We start from the raw sequence: 21314 nt of genomic DNA, 5'->3' as shown, positions 1-21314 counted from the left end.
TGATTGTGATCATTATTACTGATTTTAATCAATCTTATTATATTAGGGTTAGGGAACTAGCGGTCTCTTGTGCTTGTTCTGTATATGTCACTGGATAACAGCAGGTTGTGAAGGCTAGTGCTCGAATTTCACGCCCTTTTTAATTGTTCGATTGTTTTTATACTTCTATGCCAATGATCACGATGATTGGCATGTGAGTATAAAACCTTTATATTGAGACTGAATACAGTTTTTGGTTATCTTTTCCCTGATCCCAGGGTGGTGCCCCCTTTATTCATGATTATATCATAATAATATATTAAATATAATTATTAGGGGTGTAACGGTACACAAAAGTCACGGTTCGGTACGTACCTCCAGGGCTCCAGACTAACTTTTTGCATTGGTTGCACTGGTGCGCCTAACTTTTTTTTTTAGGTGCACCAACACAAAATTTAGGTGCACCCACATTTTTCATTGCGTCGCCTTTAACGCCAAAAAGTCACCTTTTTATCGCTCTCCTTTTACATAATGACACCCCCTTATGGCCTAGGTTAACTGCAGCACCATCAGCACCCAGAGGAACCGTTTTCTCCAGCCAATCTGCACACTGATGCCCAAGCGCAGTAAATGCTTGCTTTGTGGCACAATAAAAAGATCATACAGGTCACTAGTCTATAGATTGCAAATGGAAAACTGTTTATGTGATCTTAGCCTAGCCTAATTATATTTTTACTTAGGCTATTCATTTTTAATAATAATATTAGGAATAGGCTACTATACAATTTCCTATTCATGATCTCTCATGCTGTAATGTTGGCCTTCAAACACTGTGCGTGTCCATGCCCCACACGACATGTCCAATTAACATGTTGACCGGCCTCCCTTTATGCAAAATGCAGCAGTAGACAATAACGCACTCCTTCATAGAGACGTCTGTGTCGCCGTCAGTCATGAATGACGTGTACGTGGCGTTTCCAACCTCCGCAGCTGTCTTGTTCTTTAGTGTGTCGGCATTTTTTTCATCAGAATAATTTCTGACTTAAATTTAGTGAACGGCAACTCCTCCTTTGCAATATTGTATGCGACGTTGAATTTTATAATCATTTCAGATTCCTCAGCGGACGTGATTGATACAGCCTGACGCTGAAATGCAGCTGGATGAGGGGCCACTTTATTAACACACTTATCACGGCATGTAGTATGCTTTTTGGACTTATTGCGCTTTTTCAATGTCTCGATGCGAAATGTTGTTGACTCCTCCACAAACGCACTATTACCGGCCAAATGCTGACTGCACTCCCGACAATAAATGCAGTGCATTGAGTCCCTTTCTTTATCGTACATCAGCCAGGGAAATTGCTTCAACCAGTCCTGTCTGAAGGCATATTTTTGGGCTTTTTAATTAGTCTTGGGGCGAGGCTTTCTGCCTCTCTTCATTTTCAAAGAAAATCGAAGCGCTCAGCGTCGAAGCGCTCAGAGTACCTGCTCTGCTCGCTCGCATTTTCGAACTGACACAATTTACAGCAGTGAAAAGGACCACAGCCAATCAGAGGCAATGACCCGCCCGAGCTCTGTCTCTTATTGGTTTAGACCACGATACCGTCAGGAGAACACAAAGAGATGCTGCGCTTATGATTTTTTTTGTTCACCCGAGCAGCGTTAGGTGCACTAGTGCGACCTACAATTTTTTTCAGTCGCACTCATAAAAATTTTGCGACCAAAAGTGGTCCAAAAGTGGTCGCACTCTGGAGCCCTGACCTCGGTGTGGGGGTCACTGGTTCGGTGCGGTTTCGGTACAATGGGAAAAAATTTACAAAAGCTCACACATGTACAAGACACATTTATTTTGAGCAGACACCAATTGACTGCAAAACGTAAAACCATCCCCTGATATAAAAGTAACAAAAATAAATAGACCACTCTTTCGCTGTCGCTGTTATGTTGCACCGGGAAACCAAAGTGTTCCCACACGGCTGATTTAAATGAAGCCAGCGGCTCTTCCAACTCCACACTCGCCATCACTCTTCTTCTTTTGTTTGTTTTTGTTTGTAACTGTTTCTTTTTCTGTGGTAATGACGGTTGCTGGCAGCTTTTATGCTCATTACCGCCACCTGGATTGGAGTGAGGACTCGACTTTTTTATTTATTTTTTTTCTCACTCACTCAGACGTATTCGTCGTGTGACTGCGTGCACCGAACCGTGACCCGAACCGTGACGGACGAATACATGTACCGTTACACCCCTAATAATTATTAATATCGATAATCATATTGACATTAATAATTAGCTGTTGATAACCAAATCTGCTCCTGCTACTACCCCAACACCAACATCTCAATATTGATGCTAAAACAATTCATGCTGCAGCACTAACCCTTTAGCAGGTTCCGGTCAGTTGCTAAAGTTAACTAGCTTGTTTTGCCTGAAGAGGTGTTTTCTTTCTCAAACTCGGAGAGGGGTTTCACTTCAGTCAAAAAGTCATCCAATTCAACTCATATCATTAGCTTTAATGATTGACTTGAATGACTTCAGCAATCATTATTACTTTGTCTTGTTACTTATATGCTGACCAACTCTATGATCAGCTAACATCACTGAGTCCCATTGGCCGGTGTTTTGGGCCCCTACCGAGGCTCTTTGGCCCCACCCCCGTCCACCTCCACGCCTCCGATGACAGAGTGGTCTCTCGGCTCTCATGGCACAAAGTAATGAAATTTGTCGCCGACACCGGAGCGAAACAGATTAGAAATCGATCTCAGCAGCTGTTTTCTATCGGCGAGGGAGTTTTTTAATTCCTGTCACCTCTGCTCCCCATTATTGCCCACATCACCGCACGTTTTCCCTCTGATGTCACTGAGAACGCTCCTCCCTGTACATGCCTGCTCTCCAGATCACCTCAGCAGCATTTTCTTTCCTCCGGAGACGCCGTGGCGAGGCCTCCACGTCAGCTGGCTGTTGGAGGAGGACCGCCATGAGCCGGAGTTTCCTCACCCTTTCTCTTCCATGTTCTACCCTCCATCCCTCTGTTATCTGTTCATTTAACAAAAGATGTAAGTCGAGCTGTGACCCGCTGACGTCAGATCCGCTGCAGGTGTTCGGCGTGATGGCCGGCCTCTCAGTCATCACGCCACACATCTGGGATGAGAACCACATGGTCCACATGGAGACCACACCAGGTGTTGTAAACATCTTTTAAGCTCTCGACTTGTGGACTAATCAACATCCACTTTTCCAAACGATTGAATGATGTAAACTCAAGATGCTGCTGACGATTCACAGTCTAACTTTACCCTATTTCATAGTTTAGATCCCTGAGCCCCGAACTAAAATGAAAAGTAGTCCAAACATATTTATCTTGAGACGTTGTCGGAGCAAAAGGAACTCAACTAGAAGACGGAGGAATATATAGCATTCAAAAACGTTTGTTTTTTCTTTAAAATGATCAGGAGAGAGAGAGAGAGAGAGAGAGAGAGAGAGAGAGAGAGAGAGAGAGAGAGATATTACAGTCACAGCTGAAAGGTTAAGTGTGTATCTGATTGCTTCATTATGCATTCTAGAAACTTCCATGGTGCACCGAGCATGTAGGATATTCAGCAGAAAACCTATTAATTGGTATTATAGTTCATTTCTGCCAATAGATGCTGCACCTTTAACCTCCAGCTGAAATAAAAACATCTTTCACCTATTTAACGCCAATACAGTGAAACCAAAAAAAATCATCAGTCCCTCCTGATGACACAGAGACTCTGAAGAGACAGTGAATGCATCAGGAGGGACGGCAAACACATCAGAACAGCGAATGCATCAGGAGGGACGGCAAACACATCAGGAGGGACGGCAAACACATCAGAACAGCGGATGCATCAGGAGGGACGGCAAACACATCAGAACAGCGGATGCATCAGGAGAGACAGCGAACGCATCAGGAGGGACGGCAAACACATCAGAACAGCGGATGCATCAGGAGAGACAGCGAACGCATCAGGAGGGACGGCAAACACATCAGAACAGCGAATGCATCAGGAGGGACGGCAAACACATCAGAACAGTGAATGCATCAGGAGGGACGGCAAACACATCAGAACAGCGAATGCATCAGGAGGGACAGCGAACGCATCAGGAGGGACGGCAAACACATCAGAACAGCGAATGCATCAGGAGGGACAGCGAACGCATCAGGAGGGACGGCAAACACATCAGAACAGCGAATGCATCAGGAGGGACAGCGAACGCATCAGGAGGGACGGCAAACACATCAGAACAGCGAATGCATCAGGAGGGACAGCGAACGCATCAGGAGGGACGGCAAACACATCAGAACAGTGAATGCATCAGGAGGGACGGCAAACACATCAGAACAGCGAATGCATCAGGAGGGACAGCGAACGCATCAGGAGGGACGGCAAACCCATCAGAACAGCGGATGCATCAGGAGGGACAGTGAACACATCAGAACAGCGGATGCATCGGAACAGCGAAGGCATCAGGAGGGGCATCCCTCTGCATGCTGGATAATGGTCCTGTGAGTGGGAGGTTGGACTCTGAAGCTGCTGATGCAGCATGAAAGTGGATTCCCACTCAGTGTGGCGGCATTTGAAGTGTGTTTGCAGGCAGTTTGTCTTTTCCACAAACAAGCAGATTCTTCTTTCACACGTTTGTTTCAACATTTCCTTCTCTGAGGTTCTTTGAGCTCCACAGATTATTTCCACCTGATGTTTCCACGGCAGCGAGGACCATAAAGTGTTGATCAATGACATCTTCAAGACAAACCGTTGTTGTTTGTTTGCTTGGATTCTTAAAAGAAAGCAAGCAAAGCAACGACCACAGAGACATTAATTATAGTTGAATCTTTTAGCCGTGACTCATTGACGTGAACAAATCTGCTTTTTGTGCTTACAAGAAAATCCTGGTTGAACGTTAACAAATTGAAGCAGAATATTTTTACATGTGGTGACTTTTGGAGTAATCTTTTTTCCACAATAACTGGACTCTCGGACTGAGACAATTACAGAAACTATCAAGTGAGCGTTCCTGTGAGTTATTGATGATAATAATTTGATTGTCAACGTTACGAATGAAGCTAACCTTGACGGCTCACTGTGATCGGAGTTTTGGTGTCAGACTCGTATTCTCGAGATTTGTTGATCACACAGTTTATGAACCACGTTGTTCCTTCTTCGACTTTCCTTGTTTGTTTTAAAACCAAAGAGTTAATCTATAGAGGATGTATTGATCAGGGCCCTTGAATGGTGCCACAGATTACATATCATTTTGCAACTCAATTAACGTTCCCATAAATATTAAACAGACAAATGACACTTTCTTCATGTGCAAAATTATCTTATAAATTGCAAGACACAATTTGTGCGACTACAGTACATGCTTCTTTTTCTGGTATCAGGTCTCATGTAGTTAAACAGGAAGGGGCGGGGCATAGGCTCTCTATTTCCTGCTGTACATTCAGCTTAGTTCAGTTAGTTTTTACTGAACCAAGTGGTTGAACCCTGAATATAGCAGCGTTTACAACAGGCGGTGCATAGTTGAATATGGTTCTGTTGTTCTGGACGTGTGAGGACCAATCAAACGCCACGTTAAAAGCCGACCGCACACCATTCCTACATGATGGCAGGAATCAGACGACCATATTGCACACGTGAGCCGTTTCCCTTCAATCAGAAACCTCGTTAGCGTTCAGAAGAAACGGAGGACCGCTGGTTTGATCCGAGCTGTCGTCTCAGAGCGACGGCCAAATCTGTTTCCTTTTCTCCCATCTAAATGATCTACAGCTTCCTCCTCCTCCTCCTCCTCCTCCTCCTCCTCCTCTTCCTCCTGATCGGTGGGAGGTGGCTATGACTCAATGCCGTCTCGCTCTGTTCATCTGTCGCATTAAAAGACTGCTGACATTTCCAGCTGTCTTCTAACCCACAGATCCTCATTATGTCCTTGAAGACACGTTTCAGAATCGTCCCCAGGTGCCAAACGGAAAACAGCTCATCGAAGGAGCATGTTGGAGGGTCTGACGGCACGAGGCTAGCAGTTTTCCCCACTTCCTCTCTGCATTCAGCTAGACACGTCCTTTACCCGTCTATTTACCTGTTTACTGTCTCTTGACCTGTCTACCCCTCTCTTTAGCCATGTAACCATTTCTTTACCCATCTATCCCGTCTCTTCACCCGTCTACCCCTCTCTTTACCATCTCTTCACCCATCTACCCGTCTTTTTACCCGTCTACCTTCTTCCTCTTTTCTTCACATCAACTGATATGTTTGACCTTTTTCCTCTGAATTATTTGTTACTGAGGTTTCAGCTCGTTGTGATGGAAGAGTTGTTGTCTTTTACCTGGAGGAATGTTTGCCCTGTGATCAAAGAATACACCGTTAGGCAGAGGCTGTTTAACTTTAAAGCTGCTTCAGGAAGGTTTAAACAGAAAATGACTTGTTTATGAAAACAAAAGAAAAACATATTTTCTTGGCTATTTTAGAATATCTTGTGCACAGAACCCAGAAGCATTTCCTCTCCAGGCAGGAGGAGAGATGAGGAGAACACTACCAAACTACTACAACAACAACAACAACAACAAACTGTATGTACAGAACACCTTTCAATGCTCAGAGTGTTCAAAAAAAGCAACACAATAACAAACAGCCAGTTGATGCTAAATCACATAAAGGATTAACATTTCCATTTTATTCTCGGTGCATCCAGCATGTCGCACGTGTTTGAATGCATTCATGTATTTATTGACTCATATTTTCACTTGATAACTGGTTAAGTAGTAATAACAGAGAGATGAATGGGTTGTCAGAATGGTTCAGTCTGTTATGGAGGATGACGGTGGTTCTGCTGCGGGGCTGACGGGGAAGTGGACCCAGGTGGGCCGGTGACGGCCATGACAGGAACACAGCTGGTTCCTGCAGGCCAGCTGGGAGCGTCGCCATGCGAGGCAGCAGAGGCGGTATCTGTCTGTGGTGTTTGTCCGGATCAGAATCGGACAGAACTGCTCATCGTTTCTGACGTTTCATGTAACTGTATCATCAGCATATCCAAGTGTCTCTGAACCGGGTCCTGGACCACTGCTTCTCTCACTCAAAGTGAGAGATTAATTCTGCATCAGAGCAGTGAGGTTCGTTTTACTCCTGCACTCCGACTTCCTGCTTCCCATTAGAGTCCACCAAACTCCCCAGCTGCTCTCGACCAATCGGTGCCGTCGCCTGGACGCAGAGCGAACAGCTGTAACTCTCTGTAACGACTCCAGCTCTCGTATACTCTCTCATGGCGGAGCGGTAACTTTCATAACTTCACGCTTCATCTGTGACATTTACAATCTGAAAGCAGAAACGGTGTTAAAAGGCTTCTGCAGCTTGAGGCGGTGGCGAGAATCTGGTTCCTTTAATCTGCTCATCAGCACGTCTTTATTGGACAGGAAGTAATTGGTTTCTTTTTTAGAATAAACGCTGTCGGATCGGTTCAGCTGGTAGATGAGCTGCTACAGGCATCACAAAATGACACATGGCCTTGATAAAACTGGATCAGAACCTGCTTCCTGTCTGCCGAGTCAGCCAGTCTCTGAGTGGAACGTTTGTCTTTGGTTTTTAGTGTATTTCTTCTTCAGTGATCATATATTCTGCAGAAGGAGTCAGATTCCTGCAACGGCGTCAAACTGGTAATAAAAAGGCGTCTGAGGTGAATTTCCTTAATCACAGTCACACCTTCACTGGAAGTCTTTATCACAGAGGATTCAGGACTTGAAGACGCTTGCTGGTGACATTCCTTTCTTCTTTAAATCTAAATCCAATGGAAACACTTGATGCACAGATAAAAACTTTAATAATCATGGTAATAATAATAGGACAGAATCTCAAGGTGCTTCACATTCAGGGTAAAAACAAATTCCGTACATTAAACATTAAACCAAACGATTAACATAAAAAGACCAGGTATTTTTAAGTGTTGGAAAAGGATAAAAACAAAATATTTAAGACCCAAATTCTTACGTTGAACAAAATATGATGGACTACCTGCTCTACCAGTGAGTTGAAAGGTATCCACTTCCTGTCTCCTAAGTAGTCATGGCTAGCGCATTTAGATCGTACTTGGACAGAAGCATCTGCCAATTGAATGTTTTTCTTGCCTCTTTTAGATGCTTAAAAGTTAGAATATTCTCAGCTTTTCTTTGCCAGTCGCATCGATCTGGGCCCAGGTGGCCAATCAAATCAGAGGCGGGCTTTACTACTTAACCACTTCCTTCCTGTTTTGAAGGTAGATGTGGTATGAAGTATGAACAGACGATGACAGGTTGATAGGTAGTGGATTTTAATTCCAATAAATAACCATAAGTTGACGTTGTTTGTCTCCACATTTGATTGCCTCTTTCCGCTTGCACCCCCGATCCACGGGCTGATCAGCGTCTCAGTGTGATCTGGGCCTTGTAATGTTTTTCTTCTTCGTTTTTTAATTTTCTAAACAAAGTTGGATCTGTTTCTGATCAGAGAAGTCCTCAATGACGATATTGTATTTTGGACCTGAATCTGATCTTTTCAGCTCATTGCAGACCTGGTTCCAACGCTGCTGACTGTGATCTCTCTGTGAGAGTTTTTATTCTGAAGTATGAAATGTTGTTGCTCTCCCACTGACAGACTGGGAGAGTTTTAATGTGGAGCTGGAAGATGTTTTATGCATGAAGGAGGAAATGAACAGAGATGATCCAGGATCCTCACAGCTGATGGAGCTGGCACGGTGCTGTGACACTTTGGTTTTTACTGAGAAGTGTGATCCTTGTGAAGCGATAGTCAGAAATAGTTTGCTCTTAATACTACAATACCCATGAGCCTCACTTGCGGTTGATGCAGAAAAGCCATTGTTGAGTTTGTGAATAAAAACACACTGGCTTGGTTGCTGGATTGATTAAAAATGGACCCAGACTTATAAAGTTTATTGGTTCAGGCTGTGGATTGTTTCTTCAGCTTGTTAGCGACAAACATCACAGAATCTGGAGCTGTGTGATTGGATGTCTCTCCCCAAATAGACCCTGGAATTTGTTTCCTGCGATGGTCAGATGTTGCTTGTAGATGCATCGCAGACAAGGTCAGAGCCTCAATGGAGGTCCCATGGTCTCCTTCCTCCTCCCATGCGGCCTCGCCAAGGGCTGCAAGTGTTCGCCGCCAGCGACTCTAATCTGCCGCCTTGCAGCGCGGCACTCGGCTGGCTTGTAAATAATTTATCAGAAATGTTAAAGCTCTAATTAATTGTAGCAGCAGGGAGGGAGGAAGTCTCCCGCTGATCGATTCATTAGTATTAATGGCTCACATGTGTGTAGCCAGACAAAGAGGAGGAGGAGGAGGAGCCTAAAGAACCGGGGAGGAAGTCTGACAGACGACCTTTACTGCTTCACCTCAGTTATTAGTGAGCAATGCTGACTCTATTTTAATTTTCTCATCCATAAATATGACATACTAAATACTTCGTAACCTAGAAACAAATGTCAGGTTTTCCCAAATATGAAACGTCTCATATAGGTTTATATTTAAAGGTCCCATATTATGAAAAACACGTTTTCTCTGGTCTCTACACCTATAAACTGGTCCTCCCTGAGCCTGTCAACTCCCAGAATGAGGAAAACAAGAGACTCCTGCATGGTCTCTGCAGCCCACCCACTGGTACAACGGCGCTCCTACGGGCTGTTCAGATTCAGCTCCCGTCGTTACGTAACGGAGGGAGTCATTTGCATAGGCCAAACTCCTCTGATGATCGGAGACATCCTAGAGGGGGCGTTCATCACCGAGGTGAAGCTCGGTGTGTCCTGTGGTGAGACAGAAGTGAGATAGCAGTGTTTCACAATGTCGTTGCTCAGAGCTAGACATGCAGATTGCTCTGTCGTTGGTTGTACAAATCAACATACGTGCTTATATTCTGTCCTGGCTACAGAAGAACAGAAGAGACCGTGGTTGAGTTTCATTTTAATGACAATGTGCCGGCTACGGTTCGTGTTAGCTTGTATGTGTGTGCTAACCACTTCACATCGGACTGCTTCAGTAACGAGGATCAGTACAAAGCCGGCTTTGCCTCGACAGTGACCCTCGTAAAAGGATCTGTCCCCACAATATGGGCCCAGCAACTTCACCTGAGACACATAGGCGAGCCATAGTGATACATCCACCGTAAACAGAGGCGCATGCTGCCGCTAGCGTAAGCAGCATCCTCTCTGTCTCTCTCCAAGTAGGCGATGACAGACGGAGCTCATTAGCATTTAAAGGTGCAGACACAGAACCAGCCTGTTCTCAGCAGAGTTCATTTGAGCAACTTTTAGACAGCTGAAATTCAGGACCATGGATGGGTTTGTGGCAATGCATATCGAATACAGTGTTGTTGGACCTCTGACAGCTGTGTGAAATTGAGGAAAAACAGTATAATATGGCACCTGTAACACTGCATGAGGGTGACGTCACAATAAAGATCACATCGGTATGCCTTTGTTTTATTTAGAATATTGCAGCTTCCTAAAGTACCTAATAAACAAACGCCTTGTATTTCATTTTCTAATACTTAACATTTAAATAACTTCCCTCTGCATGTTTCCATAATACTCTATGGAAATGTTTTGAAATCATCATCGATCCAGGCTCAGAGTGAGTCTGGATGGGGGGTCAAAACCTCCAGCAGGTTCAAGGAAGGAGAGACCTTTAAATTCTCTCTCTCTCTCTCTCTCTCTCTCTCTCTCTCTCTCTCTCTCACTCACTCACTCACTCACTCACTCACTCACTCACTCACTCACTCACTCACTCACTCACTCACTCACTCACTCACTCCCTCACTCACTCACTCACTCACTCACACACACACACACACACACCTACACACCAATATAACGGGGAAATGTTTCTCCTTCTCCATACTAACACGTATTCTGTGGACCATCTCTTTTTCCTCTCTAAGATTATTTTTTTGGCTAGAGCGCTGTTCAAGCCTTTTATTATTTTATACAGACAGTGTGGAAACAGGGAGAGAGAGGCAGAAGACATTGCGAGAACTGATCCCTGGGTCGAGGACGTTGAGCCTCTGTACATGGGGTGGCTGTCCTAACCACTGCGCCCCGCCGCCCCCTTTTTCCTCTCATCCATTAAACAGTGAGACACACTTACACTGGCGACATGACATCACCATGGAACATACATGACTTCACCATGAACACACGTAAAAAAAAAAACGTACCGCTGCAACCAAACATATAAACGTCTAACAGAAAAATCTGTAAATCGTCCATTAACAGAAGATTTTTGCCTGAACGACCGTTTTCCTATCAGCTTAAACTTCAAAGATTAACGTTTGATTAATGATAACTCTGTTTTTTTTTTACACAAATACTTAATGAATGAGATGGTGTAAATGCATTTAGGCAGAGTGATCATGGTATAACAAACAGCTGGCTCACCTTTCATATTATAGTCAATGTTATAACAATCGTACAACCATTGAGGCTCCCTCTTGTGGATTAAAGGTGAACTGCAGATAGAACATGATGGAGGAGACTGCTAATTAATTTCAAACTATGTTTGTTGGGGAAAATAGTTCATAATACATATCCTCCTGTTTGATTAAAAACAGTGAGCAGCTGTTTTTAGTATTTACTGGTTTCTTCAATGAAACTGTATTTGTGTGTTTACACATCGACAGGAGAAGGAACGGTGTTGCAGCTCATTGGCATACGGACCTGTTTATGGTTTTATTATATTTGACAGTAAGAAACTTGGCGTGCGGTCGGAAGCTCACTTGAGGATAATTGCAGGTTGCTGTGAAGTTGGCAAGACACCAGCGGTCAACATGTTTATGGATCTCAGTTCATCAACCGTCAACTTCAGCTGCGATTAAAAACAATCAGATGATTTGAAAACAGTAATCATACTCATACGGAAACATAACATTTGCTGCTTAATGAGGCAGCGGCGGCGGCGCCATTAGTCCGTCTTCACGCCGCCATCATCATTAAACAGTTTCCCTTTCACCATCTGTTGCCAGCTGAGACGTTCACATCATCATCTTCACCATCATTTTAATTATTTTCATCATCATCAGTCCGACAAAGATGCTGCTGGGTTTTTACCTTTGGTCAGTCAATGGAAATCCTGCTTTTAGAAAAGTCCTTTCCTCCTCTTCTCCCTTCCTATCCTCCTCTCCTTCCTCTCCTCCTCCTCTCCTCCCCTAATCTCCTCACCTTCTCGACTCCCTCTCCTACTCTCCTCTTCCCTCGTCCTCTCCTCCTCCCCCCCCCCTCCCCCCATGATGTCTCATTGTTCTCAGTGGTTTGTGTTGAGCGATGCAGAGCGGCAGATTAGCCTGCGTTAGCCTCCGCTAGCCGTCTCCCTGGTGGCAGCTGCATCTGTCTCCCTCCTTGTCCACTTAACGTTTGCCCATTTCCATCCAACACCATAAAGAGGACTTCTCTCAGCGCAACCCCCCCACCCCCCACCCACTTCCCGCCCATTGTCACCCCCCCCCCCCCCCCCCCCCTCCACCAGTTTACAATGTCACCACCAGAATAGCCAAAAATTGTACTCAAGTAAGAGTACTGTTACTTTAGAATAATATGACTCAAGTAAAAGTAAAAAGTATTGTCACCCTGTGTTACTTGAGTAAGAGTAAAAAGTAATGGGTGAAAAAACTACTCAAGTACAGAGTAACTGCAGAGTAACCTCCTTTATTAATCAGGTCAAATAATGTCAAATAATGCACGGAGAATTCCCTTAGACAACTGAAACAGTTTATAATAAACAATAATAAATAAATAATGCACTTGTTTCGGGAGACACAAATGGCAACGCATAATGTAGCTGTTTTTTTTTTTTGCCTGGAGTGTGAACATTTCTTTTATGTGGGGCCAGGGGTGTTGTGCCTCCTCCTCTTCGGCTTCTTCGGAATTGCATGCCGTCTCCATCGTTTTGTTTCTGCGCTCTTTTCCGCCTGTTTGCCGCGGGGAATGTGTGTGCGGTCATGTGATGGCTTAGGCTCTGCCTGATTGGTGAAACGGAGTTAGACGTCGCTAGTGGCTACATTTGATTGGTGAGATGCAGTCATGTGATAGTCACAGAGCCTCTGGGAAGTCCCGACCTTAAATCATTGCTCTGGTCCCCACATAAACAAAACAGACCATGCAGCAGACGGATCGATAAAAAAAAAAAGTAGCGAGCAGAATCAGCCCAATGTAACGGAGTAAAAGTACCGCTCCTTCTTCACAAATTTACTTAAGTAAAAGTAAAAAGTATGCTGCTTTGAAACTACTCATAAAAGTAAAATTTTTCCAAAAAGTTACTCAAGTAAATGTAACGGAGTAAATGTAGCGCGTTACTACCCACCTCTCGTCACCACTGATCTCTTCAACACCAAAAACATTAGTTTGGAGAGGAGTTTCTCTTTTATCTCCTCGTTCCGACACGTTACTTTCGTAGCTCAGTGGCGGTTCAACTCCATCTGCCAGTCGATCTGTCTCTTGAGGCGACTCAAAGACCTCGACGCCCCTCAACTGGTCAAATGGTCTTTAATGTGGGTCGGTTCGGGACAAAGTTCAGCCTACTTGCATGTCCAGTGTTTTATCAAATCTGTTAGAATCTCATTTTTAGTGCTGATGATGAAGTGGTCCGAGGAATCTGATGTTATTTGTAGAGATTATTATTTTCCTGCGGCACGAAGGAGATTTTGAGGAGCTTGGTAAGCTTGAAAAGATTGGGCGTGGCTAGTGGGTGTGGCTACTGGGTGTGGCTAGTGGGCGTGGCTAGTGGTAGTTGCTATACTATAGTGGGGGTGGCTATTGGCCTCCATGGTGCCGTCAAACACATTCTGTGTTTCAGATGAAGTTCCTTCTGGCAAAATTTGGTGGGAACATTGTTCTCAAGAACTTATTATATACATTTTTTTGCCTGAGAGGATGTCGGCCATTTTGGATTTTGTGTGTTTAAATTATTTTAAGTAGTGTAGCATAGAATGTCATGAAACTTTGCCTCCACATTCAAACCAACAGTGCCCTCTTATCACTTTTACTATTCAAATGCATGTTTGAAGCCCTTGGTACATATTGCAAGATTATACAGAGATTGTGTTCATGTGTGTTTAACAGGTTCCATAGCGCCCTCTAATGTGTGGAAGGCCTAAATTGGACAAAGTTGTTCCAATATTCCTGAAATTTGATACGCACATTACTCTCATGATGTCGTATTTCATTAACTCCACCCAAGATGATTTGTTGTATTCCTGTCCTATACGTGAACTCCTCCTTGAGGGATTATCACCTTCCTTTCAGATTAGTTTGGTATAAACCTCCGGCAAAGTGTGACACTAAATTGCGATGGAACGGTCGCTACATCCAACCATGATGTCAAAGGTCATGTGACCATACACCACATTAGGCACTTTGCTGGATTTTCCTGACAGGAACAGGAAGTCAGCCTTATGTAGCAGATCGTCCGATTCACACAAAATGTACACAATGTGGTCAACAGACGTAACGTGATGTAGAATTTGTTCTCTAGCGCCTCATTGTGGACACAGGAAGTGGTAAAAGATGTGATTATATATAATTCCCATAGCCACGCACTCCGTCTCAGGGAGAGATATTTAATATATATATATTAATATATATATATATATATATATAGGAATATATTTGGATTTTCTTCCCTCCAGACACGTTTAAAGACAAATGAAAACACTCTGCTTGGAACTGCAATGGATTTTGTGCCTGTTAGGGGTCATCAAAAGAAATCTGCTCCCTCATTGAAATTCTTATTCTCCATCATGGGAAAATCTACAATCTGTGAACACGCTTTTTTTTTCTATGCACTTTCTTCTTTTCTCCTCGTTTCATCATTTATACGGCACCGGGATCAACAAACTGCAGGTGATGCAAAATAATGAAATCCAGTATTTATTAAATGCGTCCCCTCAAAGTCGTGTTGGCAGAGAGGAATCCAGAAGGGGAGGATCGGAGGACCAGAGGACCGGAGGCTCTGCTCCTCAATTTGTCTCTAACATTGAATTGGACCAAACTCAGCAACGCCACGGCACCCGAGACTTAAATAGGTTATTATGGTATTTTTAATATTATGTTTTGTGTTTGCTTTGTGTTTACTCTGACATCTCAGGATCATGCTGGATTGTTTTTTTCATTTTAACATGTTATAATTACAGTGGTAGCCAACACTAAACGTGACTAGTAGACTACTGGCATAGCAGCCATAGTCGCTGCCAGTGTTTAGGTTTAACGAGTGACCGTGTTAACTGGTGACTCTGACAGCTCGTAGTGATGACAGCTGAACATATGGGAGTCTTCAATCAATATCATCAATACAAACTCTGTAATCTGTGTCAATTACCTACACCAACCTTTAGCTGACAATGCTACAAGCAAAGTGCATCGTGCTGAAAGTCACCAGTTGACACGGTCACACTTGAGGCCTGTACTACGAAGCAGGATCTGGGCTTAGCGTGGTAACTTCAGGGTTAACCCTGGATTTTCCGTCCTACGATGCTGGTTCACTTCTTACCGGGGTACATCGCCATGGTAACTTAGGCTGCGCCGGAGCAGGTTATGTTCCTGATAAGAGATCAATATGTAGAAAAGCACCGCCTACTGACCAATCAGCTCTCTTGAAAAATGGCGTAAGCATTTGTAAAAGATCCCGAGGTGCTCGGTGTACGGATTAAAAAAAAAATGGATGGATCGTGAGAGGGTCTAGTGTTCAGAGACCAGTAAAACCCTTTGTCTGTCCCTGACGATGTTTTATATGAGATATACAGATTGTCATCGGAATGGGATGACATGCTCTAGAAGAGGGCCGCACAGGTAGGCGGCTGCGACGCTGCCGTGTGACCGCAGGCACTCCACGACCGCACGTGAGAGATGGATGGCTTTGAATGTCAATCGCTTGTGTCTCAACTTGCGCCACAAGAGGCGGCCGCAGCACGGGTAGCGTCCACGACACTGTCCTGTGACCGCCATCCAACCATTCAGCCAGACTTTTTTTTGGTCCATGTCTAAAAATAAATACATTGACATGTGATTTTGTTGTTCTGGGTTTTTTTTTTTGCCAGTGCCATACAGCCACAATGTTTGGGGATATATGGTATTTTACATATATATATATATATTTTTTTTTTAAATATTTTATTTATAGAGTTTTTAAGTTTTACAATACACAACACAGTTACAAAAGAGAGAGAAAAAAAAAGGTCACCCACCCCCCACCCCAAAGCATGTAGACAGTAGTCACATCAGAAAAAACAAAACAAAAACAAAAACATGCTCTCACTGGATTCGGGGTGAAACAGTTATTAAGTCACCAGTCACTGGGTGGATGTCAACAAGATGTTTCATTGACCGAGTGAAATATAAACTGTACACATATACCTACACATAGGAGTATATAGTACATACATGCGCACACGCTAAGATGTTAGGTAATTCTTGATAAATAAGAAAGAAATGGTTGCCACATTTTATCAAACACTGCAGAGGTGAGAGAGACATTGTGTCGAATCCTCTCCATAGGCAGCAGGTTGGTCATTCCGCTAGCCATGATTTGAAAGAAGGTACATCCTCTCCCTTCCAAAGGGTCAAAACATTCCTTTTTGCGACAACCATGCCATATTGAATTGTCCGTTGTTGCCAGTGGGATAGAGTCAGTAGATGTTGGGTCCTGCCCAGAATGGCAGTGTGTGGGTCTGGTGTAATGTCACAGTTATATACTTCAGAAAAACAATTAAAAATGTCCGACCAGAACGTCTTCAGCTTGGGGCAAAACCAGAAGAGGTGTCCCAGAGATCCCTCTGCTGCTTTACATTTCGGGCAGGTTGGAGAAACAGAAGGGTAGAATGAATGCAGTTTGGTACAGGAGTAATGTAGCCTATGGATGACTTTAAATTGAATAAGTTGGTGTCTGGAGTTTATAGAACAGCTGTGAATGGCTTTAAGGTGAGTTTCCCAGCTTTCATCACTGATTGTAATGCCAAGGTCTTTTTCCCAGGCCTCTTTTAAGTACAGTGTGGAAACCGGATTATATGTTGTAAAAAAATCTACAAATCTGGAGACAAGTTTCTTTGAGTCAGGGGCCTTATTCAAAAGGTTAAATAGCTCGTTGAGGGGTGGAAGTGATTTGAAGCTTGAAATATTTGTGCGAATATAAGCTCTTATCTGGAGATGATGGAAAAAATGTGAAGCTGGGAGTGTATATTTTTCCTTCAACTGTATGAAGGTGGCAAAGATGTTGTCAATATAAAGGTCTGCTATAGTGATGATTCCCTTATTTTTCCAGATCATGAAAGTACCATCAATAAGAGAAGGGGGGAAGGCATGATTATGGCAAACAGGGGTGTGGACAGAAGTTTCAGGCAACCCAAATACCTTCCTAATTTGGTACCAGATCCTTAAAGTTTGTAACCATAAAGTCATTATTTGTAATAGTCTTTGGAGGTTTGGTTGCTGAAAAGAGAAGAGCGGGCAGGGAGCTTTTGGGGAGATCCTGTTCGACTGCAAGCCATGAGGGGGTGGAGGCGGTGATCCTGCCTGGATATGCATCTTGCCAGTACATCAATGCTCTACAGTTTGCAGCCCAATAATAGTGCTGAAAGTTGGGCAGGCTAAGGCCTCCCATGGCTTTGGGCTTGATAATGTGTTTTTTGGACATACGGTGCACTTTGAATCCCCATACGAAAGGCAGGATAATAGAGTCTAATAATTTAAAAAAGGCTTTAGGTATAAGTATAGGTAGATTCTGGAAGAGGTAAAGGAACCTGGGAAGAGCTACCATTTTAATGGCATTGACACGACCTATCATAGATAGGGGTAAAAGTCTCCAGGTTGCAATGTTAGATTTCAATTTTTCTGCCATGTCTAGAAAGTTTAGTTTATAAATCAATTTGGGATCTTTAGGGATAACAACTCCTAAATACTTCATTTTATCTGTGACCACGTGAAATGGTAAGTTTTGAAGAAAATTGGGGTTCAAATCTCCTTTGAGTGGCAGAAATTCACTTTTATCCCAGTTTATAGTGTACATATTTGAAAAGAAACTATTGTACTGTCACTTTAATAGAATTGGCCTCTTTATTTTATAAAATATCTACAACAAATATTAACCGTAGAATCGAATTGTATCGTTCTTACACTGTATGGAATCGATTTGAATCAAATCAAATCCGTCTGTAATAAAAGGATATCGTTTTTGAATCGAATCGTAACCTGTGTATCTAGATGCAACCCTAATGTTTATGTAGAAAATGAGCTCATCCTTAGAAAGCGGACCAACGTAACTGCAGCAAAGTAGAGATAGATGGTGTGGCAGACATTTATGGCCCGACTTAATGCGTATAACTGAATGGTGACCTAAAGGTGACAATGTTTTATTTTCAGGTGTGCAGCATGATTATGTGGTGTAACGGTTAGCAACGCTGCCTACGGTGCTGGCAACAGGGGTTCAACTCCCGTAGTTCACAAAGTAGTGGTAAGTAGAAATAACAGGCCTTGTTGAAGAAAACCTGCCAGTGAGCAGGTTAGGTTCACACAGTCAGTTATGTTATTATGGTACTATGGTAACTGACCTAAGAGTTGAGTACCGCTCTTTCTGGAACAGAAAACTCATAGTATCCCTCTTCTCAAATTAACAAACTCAGAGTTTCAGGAAAACCTGCTTTCTGGAACGGCCCCCGGGTCTCTTTGCTGTTGGACTCCTGTCTTGAGTCGCTGTTTGAATGTTGATTCTGATGACCGAACAACAACATTTTGATGCTGATAACGGTTAATATGCCAACTTGCTTTGTAACTTTCAAGCACAAACGTGTTGTTGATAACGTTGAGCATAAAAGGTTCTGCTGAGTTGCTAGTTGCTGCAGTTTATCCTCAGTCTGACATGGAGCTGCGTTGCTAGTTGCTGCAGTTTATCCTCAGTCTGACATTGTTGGTATAATGAGTGGCGGTAACAGTCGTCTCCCAGGGCAACGGCGAGGCTCGTTGATGTGTTTTTAATGGAGCTGGTAGGATCACTGCTAGGTAGATTTGCTGATAATAAAAAGATGAAACGATGATTATTATTTTTTATTAACTACAGCTGCAACTAGATAAAATGTTGAGGTAGAAATGCCAGTAAAAGGTTTGTGTTTATGCATAATTCTTCATTAATTAAGGGACTGTTCGTTCGTCGCTCGTTGAATCCGCCCTGCAGCCCTCTTTTAAAGCATGTCGTCCCACTCTTGCCCCTTTTGCTCTCACGCTGTCCTCCCACAATAAAAGGCCAAAAATATAACTTACTTACTGGCATTACTTTTGTATTTAATTGTTTTTTTATTTGACATTTGATTTATTTAACAATCACACGTAGAATTTCCTGTGAATTTACAGGTGAAAGTAACTTACCGGGACATTGCTGTATTTTGCTTACAGACGATTATTTTCCAGTTTGTTTAATTTATGTTGTGGGGTGAAAACCTAGACCGTATTTTAAGGTTGGAATGTTTCAGTCTGGGTTGGGGGAGCCTTGGACCCTGTCCAGGAAGTCCAGGGGTGCGGCCCCCCAGAAAAAGGTTTGTCAGTTAAATGCATCAATCGGCTGTTATTGCGAGTTTTCAAACAGCGCACGCTGTGCTTCCTCATTTTGGGTCGTATTTGACAGTCACCGGGTAGCGCATTACCCGCCCTCCAGCGTAATTACCACGCCTAAGAGCAATGAATGGGCCTGTATATCTAACATGGATGGGGCCGAAGAAGGACAACAACCCAACAGCAGGACCGATATATCTGCTCCTTTGTGCACGGAGGAACAGAAGGAACACTGCCAGAGCCCTACAAAGTGACCTCCAGCAGGCCACTGATGTTCAAGTTTCAACTCAAACGGTCCGAAATTGACTCCATGAGGGAGGTTTGAGGGCCCGACGTCCACAAATAAGGCCTGTGCTTCCAACCCAACACCGTGCAATGCGATTGGCATTTGCTACAGATCACAGAGATTGGCAGATTTGCCATTGGCGCCCTGTGCTCTTCACAGATGAGAGCAGGTTCAGTACATGTGACCGACGTGACAGGGTCTGGCAACGCCACAGAGAACGTTCTGCTGCTGCAACATCCTCCAGCATGACCGGTTAGGCAGTGGGTCAGTGATGGTCTGGGGAGGCATTTCTTTGGAAGGTAGCACAGCCCTCCATGTGCTTGCCAGAGGTACCCTGACTGCCATTAGGTACCGGGATGAGATCCTCAGACCCACTGTGAGACCATATGCTGGTGCAGTGGGCCCTAGGTTCCTTCTAATGCAGGACAATGCTAGGCCTCATGTGGCTGGAGTGTGTCAGCAGTTCTCCACCAGTTCATCCACCAACGCCATGTCACACCACAGACTGTCCAGGAGTTGACTGCTGCTCTGGTCCAGGTCTGGGAGGAGATCCCTCAGGAGACCATCCGTCGTCTCATCAGGAGCATGCCCAGGCGTTGTAGGGAGTGCATACAGGCACGTGGAGGCCACATGCACTACTGAGGATCATTTTGACATGTCTTGAAGAATCTCCACAAAAGTTGGATCAGCCTGCGATCTGATTTTACACTTTGATTTGTTCTGAACTGTTGAACTGTTTTGTTCACATAGGCCTAGACTACGTGATCTCATTCATTTTTATTGTGTTAATAAAGAAAATATGTATTTAAATTTTGCCTTGGTCTTTTTAGTTTCTTTAGAGAAAAACAGAAAAAATCATCCAGCCCTAATTCAGGCGTGTTTTATTGGTGTCGATCATCCAATAAGAAGAGATGTCGGTAGAGAAATACAAATAAATGTTTATGGTAATTTAAAACTTATTTGGATGCTAAAATGTCCCGCCTTCTACATATCGATGTCCTTATTTTTAAAAAAATGTATGCGTTGATGAAATTAATATATCAGAGTGTTTGATAATATTGATCAGTATTGACTGCAGGAATGTAGCATCAGCTGATCGTTTCCACATCTTAAGAAATATAACCTGGTCTCACAATATCACGTCTACCAGGTTTTCTTTCATGTAACTATATTGATTGATCCTTCGTTTGGACGTTAACAAGGAACGAAGCTGAGCGTATCAAATGTTTTCCCTCAGTATGATGTTGCTCTCTGAGCTCTCGGCCTCCACCAGATGAATAAATTCCGTTCGCTGTCTCAGAGCGACTAGCAGGAGGAGGTGAAGCTTCCCGCTGAGCCGCTTCTCCTCCGCCACACTCCGAATGTGAGGCAGCTGGGAGTTTAGTGTTCGACCCAGGGAACGGCTCGGCTGTCCGGTGGACGAGTCGGTGATTTCACTCCGTCTTCATGCCACTATTGCTGCTTTGTGAA

General features: G+C 43.7%; 1 protein-coding gene across 3 annotated transcripts in view; it reads left to right on the top strand.

Annotated features, from left to right (window-relative positions):
* cadps2 (Ca++-dependent secretion activator 2) overlaps positions 1-21314 on the top strand; it is a 187428-nt gene that overhangs the window by 56083 nt on the left and 110031 nt on the right. The window lies entirely within an intron of this gene.

This window comes from Eutrigla gurnardus (assembly GCF_963514095.1).
Source record: "Eutrigla gurnardus genome assembly, chromosome: 9".
Taxonomy (NCBI): domain Eukaryota; kingdom Metazoa; phylum Chordata; class Actinopteri; order Perciformes; family Triglidae; genus Eutrigla; species Eutrigla gurnardus.
The sequence above is the reverse complement of the archived record's forward strand: the minus strand, read 5'-3'. Positions and strand labels throughout refer to the sequence as shown.